This window comes from Mercenaria mercenaria, chromosome 2 (genome assembly GCF_021730395.1).
Source record: "Mercenaria mercenaria strain notata chromosome 2, MADL_Memer_1, whole genome shotgun sequence".
Taxonomy (NCBI): Eukaryota; Metazoa; Mollusca; class Bivalvia; order Venerida; family Veneridae; genus Mercenaria; species Mercenaria mercenaria.
Genome location: NC_069362.1, coordinates 114,403,444 through 114,431,035, shown reverse-complemented (window position 1 = coordinate 114,431,035; position 27,592 = coordinate 114,403,444). Strand labels below are relative to the sequence as shown.

At 33.4% G+C, this 27,592-nt stretch overlaps 1 protein-coding gene and 1 long non-coding RNA gene across 2 annotated transcripts in view; both read left to right on the top strand.

The window, feature by feature from the left end:
• The window catches only part of LOC123565008 (nucleolar protein 11-like), a 255,647-nt gene that overhangs the window by 77,481 nt on the left and 150,574 nt on the right, over window positions 1-27,592 (top strand). The window lies entirely within an intron of this gene.
• LOC123562996 (uncharacterized) lies at window positions 22,373-27,014 on the top strand. The gene is made up of 5 exons (XR_006688704.2): window positions 22,373-22,522; window positions 22,984-23,079; window positions 23,792-23,890; window positions 24,298-24,382; window positions 24,994-27,014. It is a non-coding gene; the product is annotated as an uncharacterized LOC123562996 (long non-coding RNA).

Here is a 27,592-nt window from a genome sequence, read left to right as displayed (position 1 = left end):
CCCAGCCAGTTGTGTTCCAACTTCCATCCATTTTGTTATGCTATGCAGCTCCTAGATCAATATTTCCTATCTATTTCTATTGAATCCATGATGATATTTAATTCTACAGCTTGATTTTACGCATATTCCACAGTTGTTTAGATTTTTCGTGTTTTTTTTTTTTTAATCTGACCTTCAGCGTGAGTTTTGGTAACAAAGCAAGCTTCCGGTTATTCAACGAACTGTCTGGTTGACCCGAAAAGTTTTGATATGCTTCTACTTAAATACCGACATTTGTCAATGTCTCTGTGTATTTTTTACAAGAAATATTTAAATGCAGTTTTTGTTTTTAAAAACAAAATGGCGTCGTGTTGATTTAATGAACCTAATCACCAATATTCGATATTAATATGCCTAAGTGTCCATGGTAATTTAGCGGATGTATCATATGTAACACGGTAGCTTAAATAAATCCGAATTTCGTCATAAAATATTGGATTTATAGGAACATTTATGCACGTAATATAGCCTGTTATGCTGTAGTTTCGATCCCCTTAACACTTCCTTCTGCGCATGCGCATTAACAAAGACATGTGCGAGGGTCAAAATTAGGTCAAAGTATATTTTGGGCATTCCTTTAAGGGGACGCATATTGCTACATTCACAGTTCATACAGAAATGCGGAAGGGGTGCATATTCAAGAAATCGATGGTGGGAAAATAAAAAACATATTCCTAAACTGATATAATACTGATGGACACCTGTAATATTCAGTATTTTGTGGATAAGGATGTGGTACTATGAATGTAACAGGAAAACAGAGGTCTTTGTGAAAGTACATTCAACACAAAATATTAAGCTTTTGTATAAGGAAAAAACAGGTTTTTTACGATAACAGTGTTCCAAATAATGTTGAAGGGATGAGATTTTCTTTCTAACACACCAGGTTTGCTTAAACATGTAAAAATTTAACGCCACGTCATTTCAGCTCGGGATGGACGCCATATTTCTCATTGATAAAAATGTAAACAAAAAAAATCAGAGTGGGATTAGCATTGCAAGGGCATAACATGACATTCTACAGAATGAATACCTTAGAACAGATATCTAAGATGCTACACAGGTCAGGCGGGTTACATGCATAATGGCGATCACTTGAAATTCATCTTGAAAAGGTGGTTAATTTTAGTTTATTTACATGGTTTTTAATTTTCCCACGACTTCTCGGCGATTCACTGCAAATGTATTACTGCGCCGGACGAAAGGTAACTCTAATAAACAACGGGAGACAACTTAGGTGTCAGCACGTGTACGATTTTTAAACAAAACATGTCGACGATTATAATTTCTTATCAAATAATGAATCCTATTCAGATATTCGTCTTTAATATTAGAAAATTATTAATTTCTGTGGACATTTTTCAAAAAATATTACTTACATTGGACTACTTTGCACATCAAACTGGTTTCCGCTTCAGTTGTGAGGCACTTCCGTTATACTTTTTGACAACAATAACAAAACACAAAATGAATCAATAAAGTCACTTATAAACCGACTGCTACTTAAATCAGTGTAAGTAAAGTTGTTGTTACAACATTATACATGTTCGTTACGTTATGAGATAAAGTTTATCTTGAACAGCATAATCCATTAATTACGTTTAGATGATATTGCATTTACAACTTATTTGACCCCATTTTTTTACGTGAATGACAGCATTCTCGTGCAACTCGTGCAAACAGAGTTATGAAAAGTATGGTGGAGAATTCAAGGACAAATTATAAATGACATTAAAGTGAGGATAACTGTATATTCGTCCAGTTTTGATCATTGACATGCCTGCTGTGTATTAGTAACTTTTGTGAACAAGATTAGAATATGTTACTTTTCCAAATATACACATTGATTCGACCTCTCAACCAAATTTCATACCTTATTTTAGGGATTTTTAAGACAATACATTTTCAAAAGTTTGTTCAATGTGTTTTGATATTTAAGTGCATTGTAGTTCATGAATACCAAGTTAAAAATTAATAATGGCAACATTTCTAGGCCCTTATTGTAAGCCACTAGACTTCTGTAACGATAAATGTTTAATGTATTAAGGGGAATATACTCTTTTAGTTTTGGAATGTGGCATTCCTTGACCACCGTATCTTTTCTTATGCACTACTTTGTAAACAAACTAAATAATGTGTTTTAGCTTACATATGCGAAATGAAAGCAAGACAGTGACCATATTTCACATTCTTTCTCTAAATTAGAATCTGTAGGACATTGATAAATGTTTGGACAAGGTGAAGCACTATTATTTTCGCACCAAAAAGTCTTAATTGTTGACTTTGAATGTACACAGTAAGTCTTATGTAATTCAACAATAACTTTCTTCTTTCAGTTTTCTCATTTTTATTTTAGTGAGCAATCATTTGTGTACTTATAATAGTTGAAACAGTATCCATTTCATGTACCAAAACCTTGTACTTTTTTGCAGGTAAATTTTATCATACCCCACCCACTTTTTTCTAATTTCAAAGTATGCGTCCCCTTAAAGATATAAATAGCTTAAAACACAAAGAAATATAAAATTTATAAATTATGCATACATAAAACCAGCCATGTCATCGGTCTGAATCACCAAAAAGCTTTCTTGTTAATTCGCACCCTCTGAATGCATATGTGTAGAAAGTCTTGTTTAACGTGAAAAATTAGTATTTACCGCACAGTTCACTTTGTTCATTCCATCCTGAAGCCACTTGTATGTAGAATTGTAAAATAACGATGTACAAACTGGAAAGTGTAACTTTTTAAAAACACATGTCAACTGGATGATTAGTTTCTGGACGAAGAAATTAGTTTTAGGCACTGCAGCCTTATTTCGTTTGACCCTCTATAAGACACCAATTAGTTGGTTGAAAAATCAAAAATACTGGCATTATGCAACAAAATGTATTATTAAATAAGATTCAAAGCAAAATCAAGAAATTTAGAGTCAAAAGAGCAGGTGCGCGACAGTTGCATGACCCAACAACCCGCGAAAACGTCAGCCGCTCGCCCCATTTTGCATTAAAAATGGCGGACCAGTAAGTATGAATTTAACGGTAATATACGGGGTTTTTGAAAGGGAAGCAACTACCGGCTGAAAAATCAAAATACACCTGCAAGAGTACGGTTGCGTGGAAGAAAGTTTAGCGAAAATTAAATGGAAACTTCAACGATTTAATGGCAAATAATCGGGAATTTAGATGAAATTAAGGTCGAATATATACTGTGTCAACCATTTGTGTGATGATTTATCTGCTTTTTGCGCATGTTGAGTGATAAATTCGCGATTAACGCTTAGGTGAATCTTCGACATATCGAACGTAACCAGTTCTTGGCTGATGTCAGATGCGTCTCGTGCGTTATTTCGGAAAATGCTAAGGGATCGAAACCACAGGAAGGGTCGAATTGACAAGAAGCAGGCAGAAAATTCGTTGATCTTCACAAACTAGCATAAAATAAAAAGAAAATTTGTTTGTTTGCAGTGAGATATCGAAATATATCATCACCGATAAGGGAGACAATTCTGATATTTTCACTCAGGCTCCCCCTTCGTGAAAATATTCAATTGTCTCCCTTATCGGTGATGATATATTTCGATATCTCACTGCAAACAAACAAATATCCTCTATATATTTTTCATTCCGACGACGTCAAAACATGTGATAATATACAATTATCGACTTTTTCATAGGTTGATATCAGGATTTATCAACCCGAAAAGAGTTATATTCACCGAGCCGAATATAACTTTTTGAGGGTTGATAAATCCTGAATCAACCTTTGAAAAAGTCAATAATTGTTTTATTACATGAATAAATGTATAGTCAGTCTTGTTATTACAATTGTATCTTTAAGAAAGAAATAAGCAATAAATTTAAACCAAATCAGGTTGATGTTGGTTTTCCAAGCACCTACTTCGATCTATTTTTATTTTCGTACTATTTATAAACCAAGATAGGTGGATATGATATGTACTCATTACTTTTCAAACCGTTTCCAGTCAATCAGAGAAACAATAGAATACAGTCATATAATAACAAACATTATTTGGTCGAATCTACTGCCATGGACAAATTTTGTACGAGAATGTGTGACTTTTGCCTCTGTCGGGCTTGAACCTAGTACCTTGCGACATATAACAGTTGTACAAGTTCTTGCGACATTTAACAATAACGTTTGACATATGGCGTCAGATGATTTTTCAACATTAAGCGGTGGTCGCCACATTTAACGTCAACCTTGCGACATCTAAAAGTGGTTGTGACATTTAGCGACTGTGCGACATTTAACGTTGCCACAAAGATGAGTACAATTATCTACTTCAGTTCTACCGTTTCAACTCTCCAAGAAAGTAACACTCCTATTTTTTACTATATACATCCTGATAACCTATTACCTATAAATTGTATTTGGCGCATAGAATAATCAGAATTAAACAGAATGTACAGACAGAAAAGATTTGGATATGCATCTATGAACACGTAATTCATTTGCAAATATTTCAACTAAGCAGCAAATTTAAATGCTTCAGTGATAGAAGGCCAAAATGATTTGACGTCCTGTGCCGACTCTGAAATAATTTCGTGTTAGAATCCCCCATAAGTAACCCTTTAGCTCACTATCTCCACCCGCATACAATTAGTTGGACTAGAACAGTTCTGTTCTAATTAGTTGGACTAGAAATAAAAATAAAACCCTAGAAGCTTTTGAATTACTAGTGACCCCTACAATTCTAATTACTCGATTAAGTTCTCAGTTTTAATAAAACTTAAAGCAAAAATTCAAGTTGAAGTCAGTTGAACATTTGTGCAGGTTGGGAGAACTTCAATAACTGTTGAAATATTTTTTTATTTGGGTAAAGTAATACGTAAATACTTACATATATGACGGAATAATGGTTTTTCAATTTAATTTGCACATTGTTGTTGTTTGCATTGTCATTATTTTCATGAAATTTAAGATTTGTCAGCTTACCTAAGCGAGGTACGCAACGGGGGAAGAAGTTAACTTTCGAATTCTCTTGCGAGGATAAATTACTAAAGACTTTAAAATTAGAATAGAAGTAGTAAAGTAATTGTTTGTGCGAAAACAGTATAACCTCATTTGACCTTTTGACCCTTGGTCAGGACTGGTCAATGCCGGACAAAAAAGGCTAGAACTTCGTGTAAGACTACACCAAATTTAAGCTTACCCTATATATGTTTCATCCCCATCCCAACCACTATGTAGATATTTAAATTATCTGGACTTAAATAATATATTTATATATTCCTTTCACTATGAATTATTTCAAGGTTTAACATTGTAATATTGTTTAGATTTTTATGGTGTATTATACATACATATTTTACATGAATACTGCCAGTATCTTTGTATCTCCTGGATTGAGGTCCCAGGTCCCCAGTCCCAGATCTTCATTTAGGCTAAACATGAGTGAACTTTATATTTAATTTTATTTTTAGTAACAGTTCCTGTGTTTCTGTATTTGATGTCCCAGGTCCCCATGTCCCCATCAAAGTAAAATTTTTCTGTCTGTTTTCTCAGCTGCTCTACACACCACTCTGATACTTTGACATTATAAATGTCTTTGTTGTTACATGTTGTTGTATGTAAAATTAATGTATTATTTAAGAATGTTATATATACAATATATATGTAGTCATGTACTTGAATATCAGCAACATTTACTACAAAGGTTATTGTAAGGTAAAATAGTTAGATAAGCAAAATCAAAATTTATATCAACAAAAATATTAATATAATGAAAATTTACAAATCATAATATATGTAACATATTACATTTGTTTTACTTCACTGCAAAGGAAAAACAATGCATTATTACCAGTTGTTTTTATCAAATTGTTCTAGAAATAGAATAGTAATAACTGTTCTGGATTTTACTGAAACATATTAAAAGCAACACACACACACACACACACACACACACACACACACACACACACAAGATTGAAAAAATAGGTAGATAGAAAAATAACACAAATAGTTTTGTTTGTAAAAACTTTCACATTAAAAATGATATACAATGTAAATTCAGTAGTAATGTTTTAACACATATATATAACACATGATGACTTGACCTAAAATATTTTCTTAAAGTTATTTTTTGATTGTATAGGTACTATTAGGTAGATGTATGAGATACAGAAGATTGTGGTAAGGTTGATTGATCTATAAAGATATAAATAAATGATGCCCTAAAATATAAAAATAATTATAGAACAGCCAGCAAGGTCCATTTAACTAGAATTGTTTTGACATTCTGATTTATTACTAAGCCAATAGTCTCTATGCGGTTGTACATTACAATTATTTGCAAATTTCATTTCAAGATGGAGGACTCATGGGATTAGATTGCAGGATATCTTTCTTTCATATGTGGGGTTTTGTAAAATGGTCATCAGTTCTAGCCACTTAAAAAACGAAAATTTAAAGAAAACATTCAAAAGAAGTAAAAAAAAACATCATTTAAATAAATATTGTTACATTTGTGTAGAAAAGTATAAGTTCACTTTTTTCATAACAGAATTTTTGTGTACAATTTGCTTTGTGTGTTTGATGACTAAGCTTTTTTTTGTCTTATGATTATCATTTTATCGAGTCACCAGTGTTCCTGGAATTGTGTATGACTGCTTATTCAATTTTGCTCCCCACAAGTAACTGACAACTTCCCAAAATCAATCACAGTGTAGAATGAAGTCAAACCAAAATGCATCCCTTGAAACATAGCTCTGCTCTCTACCTACTGGTAGTTCAAGATTGAAGATTATATGACTAACTTGATTTAATATACATTTGTGTTACGTATGAAGGGTTTCTACCATATTTTAGAGCTAGTTTTAAAGATATCCTTTACTTATGAAATAGTTGACTTTACTCACTGAAATAGTTCAAACGAATTTAACTTGGCTAAATATATAAACTAAGAGTGTTTGTAGAGCTACATTTACATTCAAATGTCATGTTTAGCAGTCATTTCTTATATGCTTTTGTTATTTCATAGAAAGAAACTGCAACACCTTCTTTCAACGTGTCTTTACTGTCTTTACTGTCTGTTTTAACATGACAGATACAGTATTAGTGATATGCAAACATTTGTGGCACTGTAATATACAGAAATGTTTTTATATTCTGGCTGTTCTACATTTTTCAAAAAGCAGAATACATGCAATAATTATCTATCCACCTTCTTTATAGAAAGTATCAAAAAAAAGAAAATTTATCAAATCTGAAAATTCATCTTGCAATTTGTTATAAGGAATAGTGTAGAAAAACACTAACTGAACAGAACTGCATGGTTCTAATAATATTATTGTAAAAGCTGAGATGATTTTAAACTGAAGTGTATGTATAATGCAAAAAAAGTGTGACAGACAGCCATCAGATAAAACTTTAAATGTACAAATTCAGGTATAAAACACAGACATTTTTAGTCACTAAGCTCTGTACCTTCACCTACACCCATGCGGGCCCCATGCCATTATTGGACGATCTGTGTATGAAAAGAATTACTTTGATTGTGAGAGGCGACTAATAGGTTCAGAACACTTGATTTTGCTTTAACTCTGTGATTCCATATCTTTTGATTTTATTTTGGTGTAAGTAGATGTGAAGCAAAAATTTTCAGTCAGTCCTCTATGACGCGATGTGTTGGTGTGCAGTAAAACCCAAATCAGATCATATCAAAATTCGCCTCGATAGCCTTAAGTGGTAGAGCGTCCACTTAGAGTGCGGGAGGTTGTAGGTTCGATCCCTGGCTGCGTAATACCACAGACGTGAAAAATGGTACCAGTAGCTCCCTTCCTTCAGGCGCTCAGTATTAAAAGGGAAATTACCTCTTCTCTCATACCCTTGTGGCGATGGATTCCATCAGGAATGAGGTGCTAAGAGTGATTAATATAAGTTGTAGAACTTCCTTCGCAATCAACCTAAAATAATGTATTAACTAAAATTCACCCATGCTCATTGTGAATTGGATAGGGTAGACGGATAGGGTGGACGGATAGCTCAGTGGTTTGCAAACTGGCCTTCCAATCCTGAGGTTGGGGTTCGATCCCCGGCAGCTACTTTGGAATTTTCAGAAACGCTTTTCAGTGTTTCCCACTCAACTAGAGGTGTACTGGTCAGGAAACCAGGCAATCCTTGCGTGTATCAGTGCTATACACTGGGCACGTTAAAGAACCAGGCTGTCTATTCGCAACGAGCTAGGCTAAGTTAGCCGGATAAGCCTGTATCTGATTTCTGATCTCTCTGTCGTGGGGGCTTTGTCTCACTCTGTCCCTCTGGTCAGATCGCTCTGTGTCTGTACTAGTAGAGGATGAATTATGTGCCCTGCATTTGAATTATCTAAAGCGCCTTTGAACGTGTAATTGATCATGAAAAGGGCGCTATATAAATCTGGTATAATAATAATAATAATAATAATAATAATAGTCTTATAGTAGAAAGTACAATTTTTAAAATATGCTGAAGTTGTGACAAATAAATTATGCTTATTTCATTTTAAGATGCTCACAGTTAGCCGGGCAGAGGAGAGGGTGGAGGTCAGGACACTGTGAGCATTATCCTCAAGTATTTTTCATCCATTTTTCTATATTACATAACACTTCAAATGCATCTCTGCAGATAACGTGAAATTTTGGTTTAGTGCCTTTTAGCACAGGTGGTAGTAGCTTACCTAGGATACATACAGTACGGGTCCATGAGCCATATACACTTACATATTTACCAATTGTTATGTTTTCCTAAGGGAAAGAAATGCCAAAAAGTCATTTTGAAATTTTGCCCCTGTGACAATGAGCAATGAGAAAGGTAGATATGAACATTTTGACATGTGCATTGCTTCCAGGTCTGTTTTTTTTTTTCAAAAGACTTATTTTTTACAAATGGTTGGCCGTCTTTTGGGCAAGTGAATACTCTTTCAGAAAAGTCTTACTTCAAAGCCAAGTTTCAAACTGTTTACGCACAGTGAGCGAGCAACGGCATAAAAACGGTAGAGTTTTCTCTATCCGAATAAATCCCACATATTTTTAGTACCAAAGTCTTCCCCCTAAAACACACCAAGAACACCTTGCCAGTTTAAAATAACGTTATAACTCTTCAGAATAGGCTAAATGCAAATTAACGCATGACCAAAAATCAAATTGTTTCTCAAAATGACTTTTTGTCATTTTTTTTCTTAGACTAGAATGTGTCTGTAGGACACAGGGTGTGTCCCTCACTTGTACATTTGTCACAAACAAGGGGCAATAATTCAAGTGTTTGCAGTCTTAATGGGGTATAGCCTCAACAAACATTTTATGAAAAGGATTGATTATTCTAGGCCCAATACGTTTTGAGCTATGAGCATCACAAACAAAATCCACTATTTTGGCTATTTCAAGGGCCATAACTCTGTAATAAGAGCAAGATTCTCAAGAAGAATGCCAAGTGTACAAGGTCACATCACGTTAAAAACTCCAGCAAGGTTTCCTGAATTTACATATAATACTTTTTAAGCTAGGCACATAATTAGGTGAAAAAATGCATTTTTTTACTATTTCAGGGCCATAACTTTAAAAATAGGGGATGGAGCCAGCCAAAAATTTGGAGGTGTGCAAATCTATATCAAGATAAAGACTTACGCAAGTTTTCAACCATTTATATTAAATACTTTTTGAGCTAGGTGCATCACAAGGTGAAAATGTACATTTTTGACTATTTCAGGGGCCATAACTCTAAAAATTGGGGCCTACCCAACTGAAAAATAAGAGGTGCGCAAGTTCATATCATGATTAAGACTCCTGCAAGGTTTCATGAATCTTTATCAAATACTTTTTGAGCTGTCACAAGGTGAAAATGTGCATTTTTGACTATTTCAGGGGCCAGTACTGTGAAAATAGGGGGCGGACGCAAATGAAAAATAGAAGATGCGCAAGTTCATATCATGATTAAGACTCATGCTAGGCGCGTCACAAGGTGGAAAATTTTCATGTTTTACTATTTTAGGGGCCATAACTCTTGAAATAGGGGTCGGAGCCAGACGTAAAGTAGGAGATGAGCAAATTCATATCATGATAAAGACTCATGCAATCTTTCATTAATTTATATCAAATACTGTTCGAGCTAGGCGCGTCACGAACTTCGGACGGACGGACAAACGCACAGATAAGTCCAAATCTATATGCCCCCATCACTCATTGGGGGAGTGGAGGCAGAAAAACAGGGTAACAAACTGACAATACCTTGGTTACTTCCATTGTATTGTCAGTGTATTAACCTATGACATTTAGATTAGTACCAGAATTGTTCAATTATTGCCAGATATATCTGACATCACTCTGGAAATACAATGAAAAATTTACTGTATTGGTCGTTTATTATCAGCTGTTCCGTGTTGTCAGTGTATTAACCATACTTTCCTCAGTTAAATGCCAGTTTTGCAGTCTGTCTATTGTCATATGTGTCTTTAAATTGTTAATATATTCTAGTAGACAAGGTTTGCGTTTATTCCTAGCAGACAAGGTTTGAGGTCGTCTGAAAATTCTGAATGTCATTATGTTTTTCCATACAAGTGCAAAACATTCAATGATAGAAGTTTCTGTACTTTTGGTCCAAAACTTTGGAATGAAATGCCCTTAGAACTACGCAAATATAAATCACTTGACACATTAAAAAAAATCTTAAGACCCTGTATTTCAGAGATTCCGCGGCATTGTTTTAAATTTTTGATAACTGTTTATTATGTGAGGTGATTATAAGTCCTTTTTTGTAAAAGGTTTTACATTTCAACATTTATATTTCCAAGGTTTGTTCAATTAAACGCACGTTGGTAAGGCTCTATGGGTAGTGTAGAATTTCTTAAGTATATGATGGCACCATTAACCTGGGGGTGTGATCCTCTATATGCAGCTCGTCTGGGCATAGCATGTGATGATATTCGCAATAGGGGTAAAATGACCTCAAGGGAAGGGGTGCGGTCATGACTGTTTGTTACAATAAGGCTGTTATTGTTATTATTGTCATTATTAATATTGTTATAATAATAATTATTATTATTATGTACAACGCCATTGAATATATCAGTGTATAAAAATAGGCGTTTAATCAAATTATTCAGTTTCAGTTTTAATAATTAAAGTGTACTTAAATTCAAAATATTTCCTTCATTCGTGATTTAATTAACAAATAATTGAGGCCTTTGAGTGATTTATCATGTAATTTACTACGGCTCAGAGTTCAGATGTGTAGGAATTGAACAACGAGGGCGTTAGCCCAAGTGGTTAGATACCGAAGCATCTGAATAACGACCAGTGGTTAATAAGATGATAAATCACAACGAGGCCTTGACTGTTTTCATTCTGACATGCTCAGTGAAATATTTTAATAAACATTATGCTAGACTGCATTTACCCGAGGAGTAATGAACCGGACGTCATGCATCAATATGACGTCATAATTGACTTCATAATGCTTTTGCTCTTACCGGTCCGCATGCCAACCGTTGTTTATCGCAGAATATACAGAGCTTTCCAGACGAAATGTTGACCATGGCTGACCATGTTCACCACGTTTCTTGATGGTTGACCATGAACTAACGTGGTCAACTATCAAATACCATGGTTAAACATGGTCAGGACCATGGTCATCCATGGTCAACCATGGTGAGATAAGATTGGCCATGGTTGACCATGGTCTGAAAAGTCGATCAGTAGTTTGACCATGGTCTACCATGGTAATATTTTTCTTTTTTTTTTTTCAACCATGGTTGACCATTGACTACCATGGTCATGTTAGTGATGTTCACACTTAGCAAGTTTTACAATGCACCAAAGACGCCTGACTGCATTTTGGCTCCAAAAGATTTTCCTAACTATAGAATAGTTTTTCCTGCATTTATAGACAGATTCAAAGGTAAACTTTCATAATCTGGTTATAATTTGTTGTCAGCTCTTTCATAACATATAAATGACTGACTTGCAAAAATAGATATAGAATAGACTGCAATTGTCATGTATTTTCATAACCCTTTCAAATTCATATTTATACAAATTTTGATAGTCAATAATCACCACGGTCGACCATGGTCGTTGACCTTGGTCAACAATGGTTGTCTGTGGTCCATAACCATGGTCGACCATGGTCTGATACCATGTTCTATAACCGTGGTGCCAATTACCACAGCCATGGTCACATGACCATGAACTACCATGGCACACAAACCTTCGATTACCATGGTCAACCACAGTTTGTGACCATGGTCTGATACCATGTTCTATTACTGCGGTGCCAATTACCGCACATGGTCAATCAGGGCTAACCACTACCCCTTTGCCATGAACTACCATGGTAAACCATGAACTACCATGGTAATAAACTATTCAATTTCGTATTGGACCGTAATAGAGTACCTCCTTTTTGATGAGTATTCATTTCCTACCATAAACCTACTTTGACTGCAATTTTCAGGTGGGTGTAGGTTCAAGCCCCACTCAGAGACCAATTTTTTTTCTCCATATTTTCCTTTTTTCTAGTAAGGTATTACTTCTTTCAAGACTTATTATTGTTGTATTGTACAAAAGTGGAAAATTTTCATTTTATAAGCGATTTCTTGCTGTTCAAAGTGAATTTACCTCTGAATCAGGAGGCCTCCAGGGTAGAGTTAGACATCATTAAAATTACTGAGTTACATGCGGTAAATATTCTCTATTTTGCCTTCATTCTTTAGAATACATATTGTGGAAGAAATGCAGGTAGGTTTTACTTCTGCCCCAGGGTTAGTTTTGAATAAAGGGAGCAAAATTCAAAACAGACCCACAGGATTCGACCTTAATTTTTCAATGGTGGAGTTAGAATTCTGTGTCATTAAATCTGTTTACTTGAGGCACCCTAGAAAAAAATGATATTTACAGTTTTATTTTGTGTTTTATAATTGTTTAACAATAGTTTGATGTTTCTTTTAGCAAAATTAATGCTGTAATGAATTATCTGCAAACGTTTTAGATAGTGGCCATCACATTGAAAACTGTCTTTATTTGAGCTTGAGGAAATACCATAAATTATACAAAATTTCCAAAACTGACACAGTAAAACTTGTTTAAAATTTGCAACACAATGCGAAACATGGGCAACTTTAAGAATATACCAAACAATTGCCATTTTTTAAACATCACTATTAGGGGTCCTATAATCAAATCGACTCATGTTAGAATTAACAAAATTTAATTTAATAGTCAAAGCATTCGAGTGGTTTATCGTTTAGTTCAAAGTCCAGATACGTAGAGATTGAACGAGGGCGTTAGCATGAGTGGTTACATACTGAAGCATCTGAACGATGAACCGTGGTAAATTAGATGATAAATCACTAGAAGGCATTGATTGTTTTCATTCTGACATGCTCATTGTCATAATTTAATAAATGTAATGCTGGACTTCATTTACCTTAGGAGTAATATAACAGACGTCATGTGGCAATATCATGTCATAATTGACGTCATAATGCTCTCTTACCAGTCAGCGCGTCAACCGTTGTTTATCACAGAATATACCGAGTTTGATTTCTGTCTTTGTTTAACTGGAAATCAAATCGAGCCATGTTAGAAAAGTGTTTTGGGTATTAGTGTGTTTTTACTTAGTTGTCAGTTTAATGCCAGATTATTGTATGATATTACCAGATCTGGTATTACACTGATAATAAACTCAGTACACACTGTGATAACTGGTTATAACAGAATAACAAGCTGGCAGTCAGCTGGAAAAAAAAAACAATGAAAATACACTGGGAATACAATAGTAAAACACTGACAAAAAACTGGATTTACACTGTCAATGTACACAATTTTAGTCATGGTGTTCTTTGTTGTGTGTGTTTGTATGTATGTATGTATGTATGTATGTATATCGTATGTATGTATGCATGTATGTGTGTAGCTACATACGTATGTTTGTATAGTTTTGTTCAATTCCCTGAATGAACTGTTATTTTTTACATATTTTTTGTAATTGTACGTAACTGTACTCGATTCTGTGTGGAGCGGACTGTTTACTGATGTTGGTTACAATAATCCTGGCCTAATCCAATTATCAATATAGGCTATATACCAATAAAAGAAATTGTTCTTTGTTTCATATAAAATTCAGCTACTTCAGAACAATATTGTACAGTTTCTAGATTTTCACTCCGTCGTAGACCTATTTTCCACAAGATATCCATACATTTGCTTCATGAAAACGAAAAGAAAAAGGGGTGTTGAATAGAATGCAGTGAAATGCAAGTAAACTGAAGTCAGGTACCCTCGTTTCAGAAAGCGGTCTGCAGAATAAACACCCTACTTTCTTTTTCAAGTAAACAACTCAAAAACATGCAAATATTAGCATGAAAAGTGTCCTATTTTATGTACAATTCATTCCACGAGTGAAATAGATATCCCCATTTAGCCCCCGATTTACGCGCAAATGCGCGAAAAATAGAAAAAAAAATAAGAATCTACTTCTTTCAATACACCACGGAAGCACATTTTTGACCGAATTACTGCATAACCTATAAACAAAATATTATTAAATCAAAATTGCATTTTTAAATACACGATATACATATTAGTGTTTTTGCAGTATAAATTAATATAGAAGTTAAACTGATGTTGCAGCATAAAATTGAAAATCTGATTCATCCAGGTCTTGGAAAATTGAAAGTTGTAATGTCATCCTAGTATGAAATTGCAAGGAATCCGTTAAGAATTCTTGTATAAACATTTAGCGATCTCATTTGATAAATGGCCATTTAGAACTATGGTTAACTGCCCATTAGAGATCACACCTAACTGATGTGATATAAACCTTTAATCACCCATGTCCCAAAGGGACAATCTGTTTACCCAAATTACTTCTTGTACACTGCCATTTCCTTCTAAGCAAGTTTGGTTGTTTTTTCTTTTTTTTTTCATTTTCATCAAAACAGCTTTTGTTCTGGACTGCAGTTTTAATGAGTGTGTTAAAGCAAAATCTAACACACAGATCAACATTTAGACCATCAAAATCAAACGACATTACAAATGTAAATGCTATTTTTTATATGTTCATTTTTTATTCACGCATTTGTAAGAAACAGATGAAGATGCAAGAACTTTATCATCGATAGTCTTGTACTTTCTGAATTAAAAACTTACATATTTCAAAGAACCTGTGAACAGGCAACAGGGTCTGGGTCTTAATTGCGGTATGATACCAGGAATAAGAAAACTAACAGCACTTTTTTTGTAAGATTAATGTCATTTATTCTCTCTCTTTTAGAAATAACGGTTACAAAAGGCACATAGCTGGGCCTACGCACTAACGCACGCTTATGTTTCATTTTCAGAAGTGAAAAAAAGTTTTCTTTTTAAAAATGCAATGAAAAGTCTAAGCGGGGTTAGGACTTATTAAGATTATTGTGCAAAATACAAATCAGTAGCAAGCCTAATAGAGTTTGAGATATACAAATTTTAGTGTTATAATTGTAATATGAATTATGTCTAAATATGTACAATATTTGTATCGATCTGTAAGACTGTAATCAATAATCATTATTCATCAATGGTAATGGAAAATGTATACTGAATTAACCTAGGTCACATGCAGAAAGAAGGTAAATATTGAGATGTTTTATATTTTTCACTTATAATATCTATAAACATGATAGTGTAGGCAAAATGATTTTTTTCGTAAGTTGATCTTTTGATCATTAATTCATTTTGATGTTTTATAGAAATTTTATGGAAGATATATTAAGTTATATTTTTTAAAGCTGTTGTAAACAGATATTTCCTAACAGGAATCAACTTCCACATATATAGCGGAACTAAATAAAGATATAAACAACAAGCTTTGCTTATTACAAGTGGAAACTCCACAGGTCCCTCAACACAACAAAAACGAAAATGTTGCAGGCCTTGGTTTGATTGAGCCTGTTCATGGACGGTAGAGAAAATGCATTCTAACATCTATGTGCTCTAAAACAATACAAAAATGTATGTTCAAGGGTACTTTTGTTACAAATAAATCTAGAATACGTATAGTCAATAAAAGAACAACAACTGTTTTATGTCATATATTATACAATTAATGACTCTTGAGCCATTGGATATGATGTGATATTCACCGGAAGATGGCAATATTGACCGAGGTGATAGCCGTGTAACACTTGTAGCTTGATTTCCCATTGTTCATATTGTAACTAGAGCTACATGTCAGTTCAACTTCCATTCTATTTTTAAAAAGTAATGTTTAATTGGGAAAATCCACTAACCAGTAAACATGAAATATATTTTGAAAGATGATGACCGGTTTCGGCCAATGAAATTCAGGTTATTTTTAGAACATATAATAAACATTATATCAGTATAGACTAGCTCCTAGTCTATGATATATCCTTTTACATTTTTATGAATGAATATAGTGAACTGAGCCAGTCTAGATCCAATGTCTAATATCATTGTCTGATAATATTACAATCAGTTCTCTGTGAAAATATCTAAAATAGACTGGTTTTTGTCTATGTGAAATTGAATTCGACAAAAAATATGTTTATTATCAGTCTGTAGTGACTGGTCTAGTATAAGTTCTATAAGAAAACAAGAGCTGTCCGTAAGACAGCAAAGCTCGACTATTCGAAATATTGTCACAGAAGCAGGAAATTATTACCCAAAATGTTATATATCAAAAGAGTTTTAAGTTCGAAAGGGAACATAATTTGACCAAAATACATATCAGAGTTATGGGACTTGATGCTATCAACTAGTTTTATAACCCCGAAGAAACATGTTAAGTTTCAATTCAATATCTGCATTAGTTTTGGGGATAGTAACTTGCATGTAAAACTTTAACCAGAATTTTCTAAGTCCAAAAGGGGGCATAATTTGTTCAAAATGCAAGTTAGAGTTATGGAACTTGACCCAGTGAGGTTGGTAATTGACCTAGAAAAAGAATAAATAAGTTTCAAAGCTATATGCCTTTTGGTAATAGCTGTATGTACTTGCACACAAAACTTTAACCAGGATTTTCTAAGTCCAAAAGGGGGCATAATTTGCCCAAAATACATGTCAGAGTTATGGGACTTGGTGCTATCAACTAGTTTTATAACCCCGAAGACACATGTGAAGTTTCAATTTAATACCTGTAGTAGTTTTGGAGATAGTTACTTGCATGTAAAACTTTAACTAGAATTTTTAAGTCCAAAAGGGGGCATAATTTGCTCAAAATACATGTTAAAAATATGGAACTTGACCCAATGAGGTTGGTAATTGACCTAGAAAAAGAATAAATAAGTTTCAAAGCTATATGCCTTTTGGTAATAGCTGTATGTATTTGCACACAAAACTTTAACCAGCATTTTCTAAGTCCAAAAGGGGGCATAATTTGCCCAAAATACATGTCAGAGTTATGGGACTTGGTGTTATCAACTAGTTTTATAACCCCGAAGACACATGTGAAGTTTCAATTTAATATCTGTAGTAGTTTTTGAGATAGTTACTTGCATGTAAAACTTTAACCAGGATTTTCTAAGTCCAAAAGGGGGCATAATTTGGCCAAAATACATGTCAGAGTTATGGGACTTGACCCAGTAAGGTAGGTAATTGATCTAGAAAAAGAAAAAATAAGTTTCAAATCTATATGCCTTTTAGTAATAGCTGTATGTACTTGCACACAAAACTTTAACCAGAATTTTCTAAGTCCAAAAGGGGGCATAATTTGGCCAAAATAAAGGTCAGAGTTATGGGACTTGGTGCTATCAACTAGTTTTATAACCCCGAAGACACACGTGAAGTTTCAATTCAATATCTGCATTAGTTTTGGAGATAGTAACTTGCATGCAAAACTTTAACCAGAATTTTCTAAGTCCAAAAGGGGGCATAATTTGGCCAAAATACATGTCAGAGTTATGGGACTTGACCCAGTGAAGTAGGTATATGATCTAGAAAAAGAAAAAATAAGTTTCAAATCTATATGCCTTTTAGTAATAGCTGTATGTACTTGCACGCAAAACTTTAACCAGAATTTTCTAAGTCCAAAAGGGGGCATAATTTGGCCAAAATGAAGGTTAGAGTTATGGGACTTGGTGCTATCAACTAGTTTTATAACCCCGAAGACACATGTGAAGTTTCAATTCAGTATCTGCATTAGTGTTGGAGATAGTAACTTGCATGTAAAACTTTAACCAGAATTTTCTAAGTCTAAAAGGGGGCATAATTTGCTCAAAATACATGTTAAAGTTATGGAACTTGACCCAATGAGGTTGGTAATTGACCTAGAAAAAGAATAAATAAGTTTCAAAGCTATATGCCTTTAAATGATAGCTGTATGTACTTGCATGCAAAAACTTAACTAAGGTGTGACGCCGACGCCGACGCCAGGGTGAGTAGAATATGTAGACTATTCTTCGAATAGTCGAGCTAATAACGCAAGAGCAAAAATGAGACTCGTCTTATTTTAATAAGCTTTAACTAAAAATTAATGGACCGTACTGTAGCTTCTAAATGATATTCATATCATATCACTCCTTGATTAATTAGTTTAAAAAAAAAAAACACAAAAAAAACCAACTTTATTATCACTAAAACAAGAAAGAATATATATACATTTACTAGAAAACAGAACGGTTCCGTTTTGTGAAAGATTGACAATATTCATGAGAAAAACTTGAGCGACCTGTGTTTTCTAAAAAGAAGCTGGAAAGCCAGATGCCTGACCAAGATAATAATAATTATGCAATTTTCAATACAGTGCTATCCCATTGAGACGTTGTTGTTTTGGATTTTAACACTGTTTTTTTTTAACAGTATTTCAGATTTGTAACGATGGACAGTTAACCTAACCAGTATTTTTAGATTATGTATCAGTACAAATCTGTTCTCCGTAAGTATTAAACTGTCAACTTCCCCACATGAATTAGAGGTGGAGGATGAATGAGACAAAATGTTTTTTGTTTTTTTTTTCATCACAGAGAACATATGTCGCGCCTGAGGATTGAACTTATGACCCTGCAACTCGTGTTTTCCCTATTGAGCTAAGAATGCAGGTGATCCATTGAGATGAGAGTCGGAAATATATCCTAAGTAGTTTCATTTTCCCCGTTTTTGAAACATTACCCTGATCTATCACCCGAACTTCAACGGTTGCATTATTACCCGTGTTTTGAAAACAATGGCAATTAAACTGTTGCCACCATCAACATGTTACATGTTTTTACATACAATTTTTTTAATACATATCTTAATATATAGTAATAATAAGTTAATAGTGTGTGGTATATATTGTAGCTGTTTCAGTCTCCTACAATTTTCTAATAGAATGGTTTTGCATATGATTTTATGTTCCTATAAATTGTAAGTGTGAATTGTATTTTAAAATGAGAGGTAAACAGAGTATATATATGAGCCGTGTCATGAGAAAACCAACATAGTGGGTTTGCGACCAGCATGGATCCAGACCAGCCTGTGCATCCCCGCAGTCTGGTCAGGATCTATGTTGTTCGCTAACAGTTACTCTAATTCCAATAGGCTTTGAAAGCAAACAGCGTGGAACCTGACCAGACTGCGGGGATGCGCATGCTGGTCTGGATCCATGCTAGTTGCAAAGCCACTATGTTGGATTTCTCATGGCACGGCTCATATGTACTTACTCGGTCACTTACTTAACATACGTACATTCATGTAATCACACAGTCTCTTACTTAACACCCATACATGTATTATGTACTCACTTCTCAGCATCTGTATACTCATAAACTCACTCATTCACTTACTCAACATAGGTACTTTCAAGCACTCACTTGATCAGTTACTCAACATTTGAACACTCATGTACTCACTCAGTTAGTTACTCAACATTCGTACATTCATGCACTCACTCAACATCTGTACATGTGTTATGCACTTACAAGGTCACTTACTCAACACCATACATTCATGTATTCATTCGGTCACTTACTCAGCAGCCGTACCTTCATGTACTCACTTAGCCAGTTACTCAGCATTTATACATTCATGTACTCTCTCAACATCTGTACATTTACTATGTACTTACTCAACAGCCGCACACTCATGCACTCACTCGGCCACTTCTCAACATCCATACATGCACGTAGTCACTCGGTCAGTTACCCAACATTCATGTACTCACGCAACCCCTGTACATGTATCCATGTACTCACTCGCTCAGTTACTCAACATTCGTGCATTCATGTACTCACTCAACACCCGTACATATATTATGTACTTACTCGGTCACTTACTCATTACTCAACATCTGTAGACTCCTGTTCCCACTCAGTCACTTACTCAATTTTCGTACATTCATGTACTTAATCAGTCAGTTACTCAACTTCGTGCATTCGTGTACTCACTCAACATTTATACATGTATTCATGTACTGACTTGGTCAGCTAATACAGCAGTACATGCGTTATATATAGTACATGTGTTATATATGTACTTGCTCAGTCAGTTGCACCACATTCATACATTCATGTACTCTCTTAACTTACTCATTTGATTTGTAACTCTCAGCTTTTAGCTAGTTTCACCTTGAACAGAGATTTTATTCATACTGGTTTTATAAAAGCATATATATGTCACTTGGCTAGTTTTACTTAAAGTCCTTTTGTAAATTATAAAGAAGTATAACTGCTAGTGGGGGTTGAGAAGTAGGTCCATCTGGAGGCCGTGTGTAGGAAACAAGCTCTTTGTACCTTTATCAATTTATTGGTTGGTAAACTAAGCATCCTGAAAGTACATAACATTAACAAAACTTACAATCAGGTAATACACATAATAGATACATCAGAATACCATACATATTATAATAAACGCATAAATATCTTATTCATATGGTAATACAGGTTAAAACATATAGTTGTGTGTAGTGGCACCTTGCAGTCATTAAACACAATACTTAGGACATATACTTGAATTATATGTAAACTTACATATACATTAAAAGTATACAATTACATATTACACATGTACATAACAAGACACATATATGCTTACCAAGTTGTGGACTTAAATGCATCACCACTATAGAAAACATCACCAGCTGCACCAACAACTCATCTGCTCTATCACACTGTGATTCAGGTTAATGGTCTGCAAATGATTAAATTGTTAAATGTGTAATTAAAGAATGAGACAGAGATATGTGAGAAGACTGCCATTTATGAAACATGATTTTACTCAAAATATACTAATCTGTCTTAATCAGAAAAGTCCAAAACTGTAAAGGTTAAAATCATTATCTATCACTTTATAAGACCAGCAAAAACTGATAGGAACCTTATAAATGAAAGTAACTAACCTCTGACTAATAATTCCATCCATTTAAAACTAATATATTAATGATTTAAAATAACTTCTACTAAATACATGTATACAGTATCAAAGCTTTCCAGGTAGCAAGATATTGATCACTGATGCCTAAACCAATCAGAACACAGTCTTTTAGAGGGAACAAATTGACCTAAGGTCAATACACCTGACTGGACACAAACTACAACTATGGTCAAAGGGAGATAACTTATCTTAAACAACTACTTAATCCAAAGCCTTAAAATCAAGCCTGCCACATATATATATCATTTGATAAGAGTCAAATTTTCAGTTATTTGCTGCTTTGAAATTGTTATCCGTTGGCAATTTTATTTGTTCAAATCAAGAACTTGAAAGCTTAAAAATATACGTTATGTTCTGTTCTGTCCTCTGTTCTGTCATTTTCTTTTGACATTTATAATAACACATTTTGACCTAACACTCTCCAGTGTTTCTATTTTTTCCGTGTTTTGTCAGAGTTGTACTGGAGAAAGGAAATATGATGGTTTCTAGACGAATCAAACTCTGTGATTGCATACTTGCATTAAATCCCCTTAATTGTCATATTAAATACTGAGACTGTATTTTAGAGATAAAAGAAGTATACAATTCATGATTCAGAACATATGAGGTTTGAGTACACTGTCAGATAAAGGTCTCAAACCCACAACCCAGAGATAGGTAGATGAATGTTTTTGCCTATGCACATGCGACTTGGTGATGATTTATTTATTTATTTACATTTAGGTCACAGCATAATTAACAAATGTATATCTTGCATTGTTTTTCGATAGATATATCCCTATTTAATAGGTTCAGGCACCGAAAATTAACTTACCGAAATATACAGAGTATTCATGAGTGCTAGGTCAATACTTGTGGAGAATATATTGGTGCATTATATTTGTATTATTGCATATATAGACAAAACGTTCAAAGATTCTAAATTAAATAATTGTTGATAAAATAATGACAGGACATTAATTTGCAAGTCAGTATATAGACATAGTACTAGAGCCGATTTACGCAATCGAATACCGCCGGAAGTAGAACATTTATGTCAACACCGGTTTCGTATTTTCACGTGAAATCGGCCGAAAACTGAGAGGTTATCAACAAATTATAAGTTTACGGGTACCATGAGGATTTTTCATGCATTTAAACGGTAAGTATAATGTTTATGGATTATTCAATACAGTATGAAAGTAAACTGTTACGCTTTAAATGGAAATTATGAAAGAAAAGTCGATAAGAAAATATTGACTTTCTACTTTCACTTTCATTGTCGCTTTTTAAATTGCCCAAAAATGTTCTTTCTATTAATTTGTTTTTTCTTGTTTTTTGTTTGTAGATACATAACCCTATAGCAAATTATTGTGTGAAATGACAGCTTATTTAAAGCATCTGTGATAAACTGGGCCTAAGTTTACCGATTTTTCCTTATAGGGTGACCTTTGACCTTATAATAGCTTATAGTCTGTTCTGTGTATTTTAGCTGTAGTCAGAACAGAATGTAATTGAGATAAAATGAATTTTCAAAATAAACTGTTGCAAATTGTAGGGAAAGAATAACATAATATATTTATAATTATAAGTTATTGAAATATTATAATTACCTCATTTCAGACAGAAGTACAAGTGAACAGATGACACATTAAAGTGGCTGCAGAAGCTTGAAAAGTTAGAGCAGGGACAGTCAAAACTGTGGGATAATACTTTTATGTAATTTCTTTTTAAAGACAATTTATATAGGATGGAAGGGTATCTCATACAATGTTTTACAATTTACATGTAGTTTTATCTCTCTTTATGATGTTGAAACAAGTAAACAATTCAGTGACATCTAATTAACACTTGTAAACTATTGACAATTGATATATATATAAGACAGCATTTGATAAAATGCAGTTGCCTATCAATATTAAAAAGAGCAAACAGTTGACAATTAACAGGCAGGTCATTCTTTTAACCCTTACCCTGCTAAATTTCTATAATGAACTTGTCCATCTTCCAATTTGGACAGTACCATTAACCTGTAAAAGGGGTGCTTACCAAAAAGATAGTGACTGAATAGCGAACAGTGCAGACCATGATCAGACTGCACGGATGTGCAGGCTGATCTTGGTCTGCACTGGTCGCAAAGGCGGAATCACTTGCCGCCAGCAGGCTAAGGGTTAAATGACACCATAAATAAACTTTAATAATTTGTTTTTCTTCCAACTTCTGAATTTAGACTGGAAGCCATTCCAAACTATGAACTGGTAAATTACATAAGGAGTCATGTAATGATTATGGATGGGATACATTATACTTTAAAGGAAAATAATAATTTGAAATAATAATATTTTTTTAAGTTAAGGTGATTTTATAAAGATGGTGTTATGGTTTTTGCATGATGAGTCTTTTCACAGATTTTATCATTTATATATTTCAGGGTGTCCAGCATGTCTAGTCAGGTTGACAGAAGTGAAAAATGGTCTGATGGTACAATGATGTACAAATGGTACTCTTTAACAAGTTTAACATGTCAAAGGTAATATAATGCCAGTTATTAAAATTACATTCCCATAAACATTTAACAGATACACATTGTAAATGTAATTAAAATGACTTTATGAAGTTTCATGAAGGATGGTACAGCCAACCATTTTGAATCAAGAAATTTTGACTTAGGTAAAGATATCTATTCAGACTCCTTAACTCTTAGCCTTTCATATGATACAGAGATAAAAGAACTACTATTGTCGGCCACTAACCATGTATCAAAGCTTTTAAACACACTATAGCAATAACCATTTTGTTTAAATATCTTTAATGCAATGTTTTCTTGATATCTGTCACTTGATGTTTTCAATGGATTAAAGTCCTAATTTAATGTAAAGTCTGTAAATTTCAGTAATGGAAGTACAAAATTTGTAGAAAGTTGTTTCTTTATTTCAGTGTAAAATGTTCTTTGGATTCATATAATGAGAATGCCAATGTTGATCTGTATGACGTAATTAAACACAGATATTTATACCTTCAGGTAATTGTTTACAATATTCAAAGAGTTACAATGTAATTCAGTTATTGATTTGGCATATATCACTTCAAGAGGCTTGTGTAAAGTTTGTTTCACATGAGACCAAGGGTCAAGTATGATATATAAACTTTACACTTACAAAAAGAAATTATACAGTACCAAATAATTACTGAATAATAATTATGAATGTAACTTTCCAATTATCTTACATTTTCCTCCTGAAATTAATTAAAAAGGTAAACACAATTCTATTGTTATAAGTTAAAAAGAATGTAAGATATAACTTATGAAATGTCAAGTATAAGGTGTGATATTTTCAAAGTATGTAAGATATAGAATAAAATATAGCCTGCCATCATAATATTCTAAAATACATAGTGTGTCATACATATATTTTAGGTCAAATAGTAAGGTCAAGTGAGTGACTTAGGGTCACTATTGGCCTCTTGATATATTCTACTAAAATGGGTCTTATGCATACGATATGTTGAAGTTTTATTAATCCAGTAACACTTTTATTCTACCTGTTATTCAGAAATATACATATTTTGAATATTAAAGAGCTGCAGACACCTCGAATACAGAGTTACTACATTATGCATTTCTTTCTTCAGATATATACCTGTGAAATCTTCAGTGTCACCGTTCAGCTATTGTTCAAGATCAGTGTCTGCAGCTTGCACAGTTTAGTATAGAGGAGCCTTCTGAATCAATTTTGTTACATATTTGCTGTTATTGTAGGCCACACATGTAGAGAGCAACAAGTCCTGTCCAACTGTGCATGTAAATGTGATTCAGAAACTTTGAGAATATGTAAACATTACACTGTTATAATTTTCAAAATACTGTGTCTTGTAGTGTATCAGTACTGTTTTGTCTCAGTTTATAGCACAGTATGTTCACAAATCAAACTTAAGATCATAGTTATCAGTTTTATTAAAATCATTAATTATTTGTATGGTGACAAAATTTAATTTCATGCAATACCACAGTAAAACGTTTGATAATTTTCGTTTTTAAAGTAAACTGTTGTAAGTTTAAAGTTGGCATAAATTGTTTTTCTCCTTCATTAATCTAAAAAGTGATTAGTCATTATAATTGCAATATCATTTTAGTGTGACAAAGTTTATATTGAACTTAAACGCTAATGTAAATTTTTTAACTATTCAATGCATTTTCTTCAGTCTTAAAACATTTGTTTATCGTACATGTCATGACCCATAACTCCTCCATATTACTTGTGTTTTGTCCTTTTTCGTTTCACTGAAGGATAGGTAGAGGTATTGCACATCCATTTTTTAGCATCCTGATTTTGTAAAGTGTTGTATGTAAGGTTTTATCTCGGAATTATGTCTCATTTAAAGGTGGGGAGAGGTATTGTTTATGCCTTCTCGTCTATCCGCATTAAGCCTGTCTGGCTTTAAGAGGACAAGTTGCTGGCCAGATTTTGATAAAACTTCATAGGAATGATCAGTACCAAGCATAGTGTTGTGCATATCGATTGCACGTTTCGTTTCGATGCACTAAATTGCAGCCAGAGCTAAAAGTAGAAAAATCTTGTCGGCTTTCACAGGTCAAAACTACTTAACAGATTTTGATGAAACTTCACAGGAATGATCAGTACCAAGTATATTTTTGCATATCAGCGACACTTTCCATTTTGCTGCACAAAATAGCCGCCATAGCATAAAGGTATACATAGGTGGGAGACATGTTTTGTCATAAAAATACCTAAAACACCTCCCACTTTGTTAATGAAAAATGTACTAAACTTCTTACAATTGCAAACTGTAATAATCTGACATTAAATGCACTAGTTACATAACTGCATTTGGCTTTTTTCATAATTATTGCCCTTTTCTTACCATAGCAATATTTTGTGTAACATGTTACCTCATTAAGCATCATAAGATCAGAAAGTTCTATGACTCAGAAATGTTGACACTTTTGTACTTGTCATGAGTATGTTTTCAGTATTTTATATTGTCATTACTTTTTGTTGTGCGAGTTTACGGAAATGAAGACTTAGTTGTCCAAATGGTGTGCCTGTGCCTGTCCTGATTTGTTTGTCTGGACAATATATTATTAATTAGTCTTCACGAAACTTTGCAGGTTAATTTCCTTAAGTTCCCTGTCAACTTTGATAGTGGCATGGTTACTTTAAAAGTGATGTCACCACTGTACTAGTCAAACGTTTTGTATTTCAGATTTTATATCACATTACAGGCTACTGGTCTTTAGCAGCCTTCATAAATCTTATAAAAAACTCATAAAAGTTTCCAATAATGTTGTATTTTGATTTGAACTGGCATTATTCAAACATTAAGATGTAGTACTACAAGGCAACATTTGACCTCTTTTCCAGTACTTTTTGATTTTCTCTGTTACTATGAAGTTGCCTTTTCCTAGAAATTGGTTGGCTTATTTTTTATGATCTTATGTTTTTAATGAATTGTAGCTATATGTTCTTTTTCTCATGAAAATGTCCATTTTTATATAATTCATATTTTTTACTGTCAACAAAGTGCAATACCACATACTTATCACTTTATTAACATACTTGTACTATTTTCATAAAACATTATATAAATCATTATATTTCATATTAATAGAATTAAATAAATATTTAAGAACATCAGTGTTTTCTTTGATTGCTACATGAAACAGACCATAGGTCAATTTAGGGTCAATTCTGACACTTTATATGCAAATTGATATGGGAGATAACTAGTACTGTCTTAAGTAACCAGTATTTAGTTACACAGTTACCTTCCCTTTACTCAGGTAGGACTATTTGTTGTTGATCATCTTTTGAACATTATTCCATTACTGATGACAGAACATTGAAAATAAAAGTTGTTGTATCATGCAATGGCATCATATATGACAATATTATTTTATTTCATTTTTTAAATATTCTTTAAATTAGGTACAATGCCTACAGTATAGTTTATTATTGAACTTATACGCTTTCAATGAAATTTAATACCGGTACACTTTATTGAATATATATATATATACATCTGACAAATTCTAAACTGTAAAAATCAGGAGATATAATTGTATGCTACTTCACAGAGAACTAAAGGAAAATTGAAAGTCTTGCAGTTCTTCATAGTTTTCTGCTGCTGGGGACCAGGGGACATGGGGACCCCATTTACATGAAATACAGGAAAAACTGTCAGAAAGAGTCAGACAGAGTTATAAATAGCA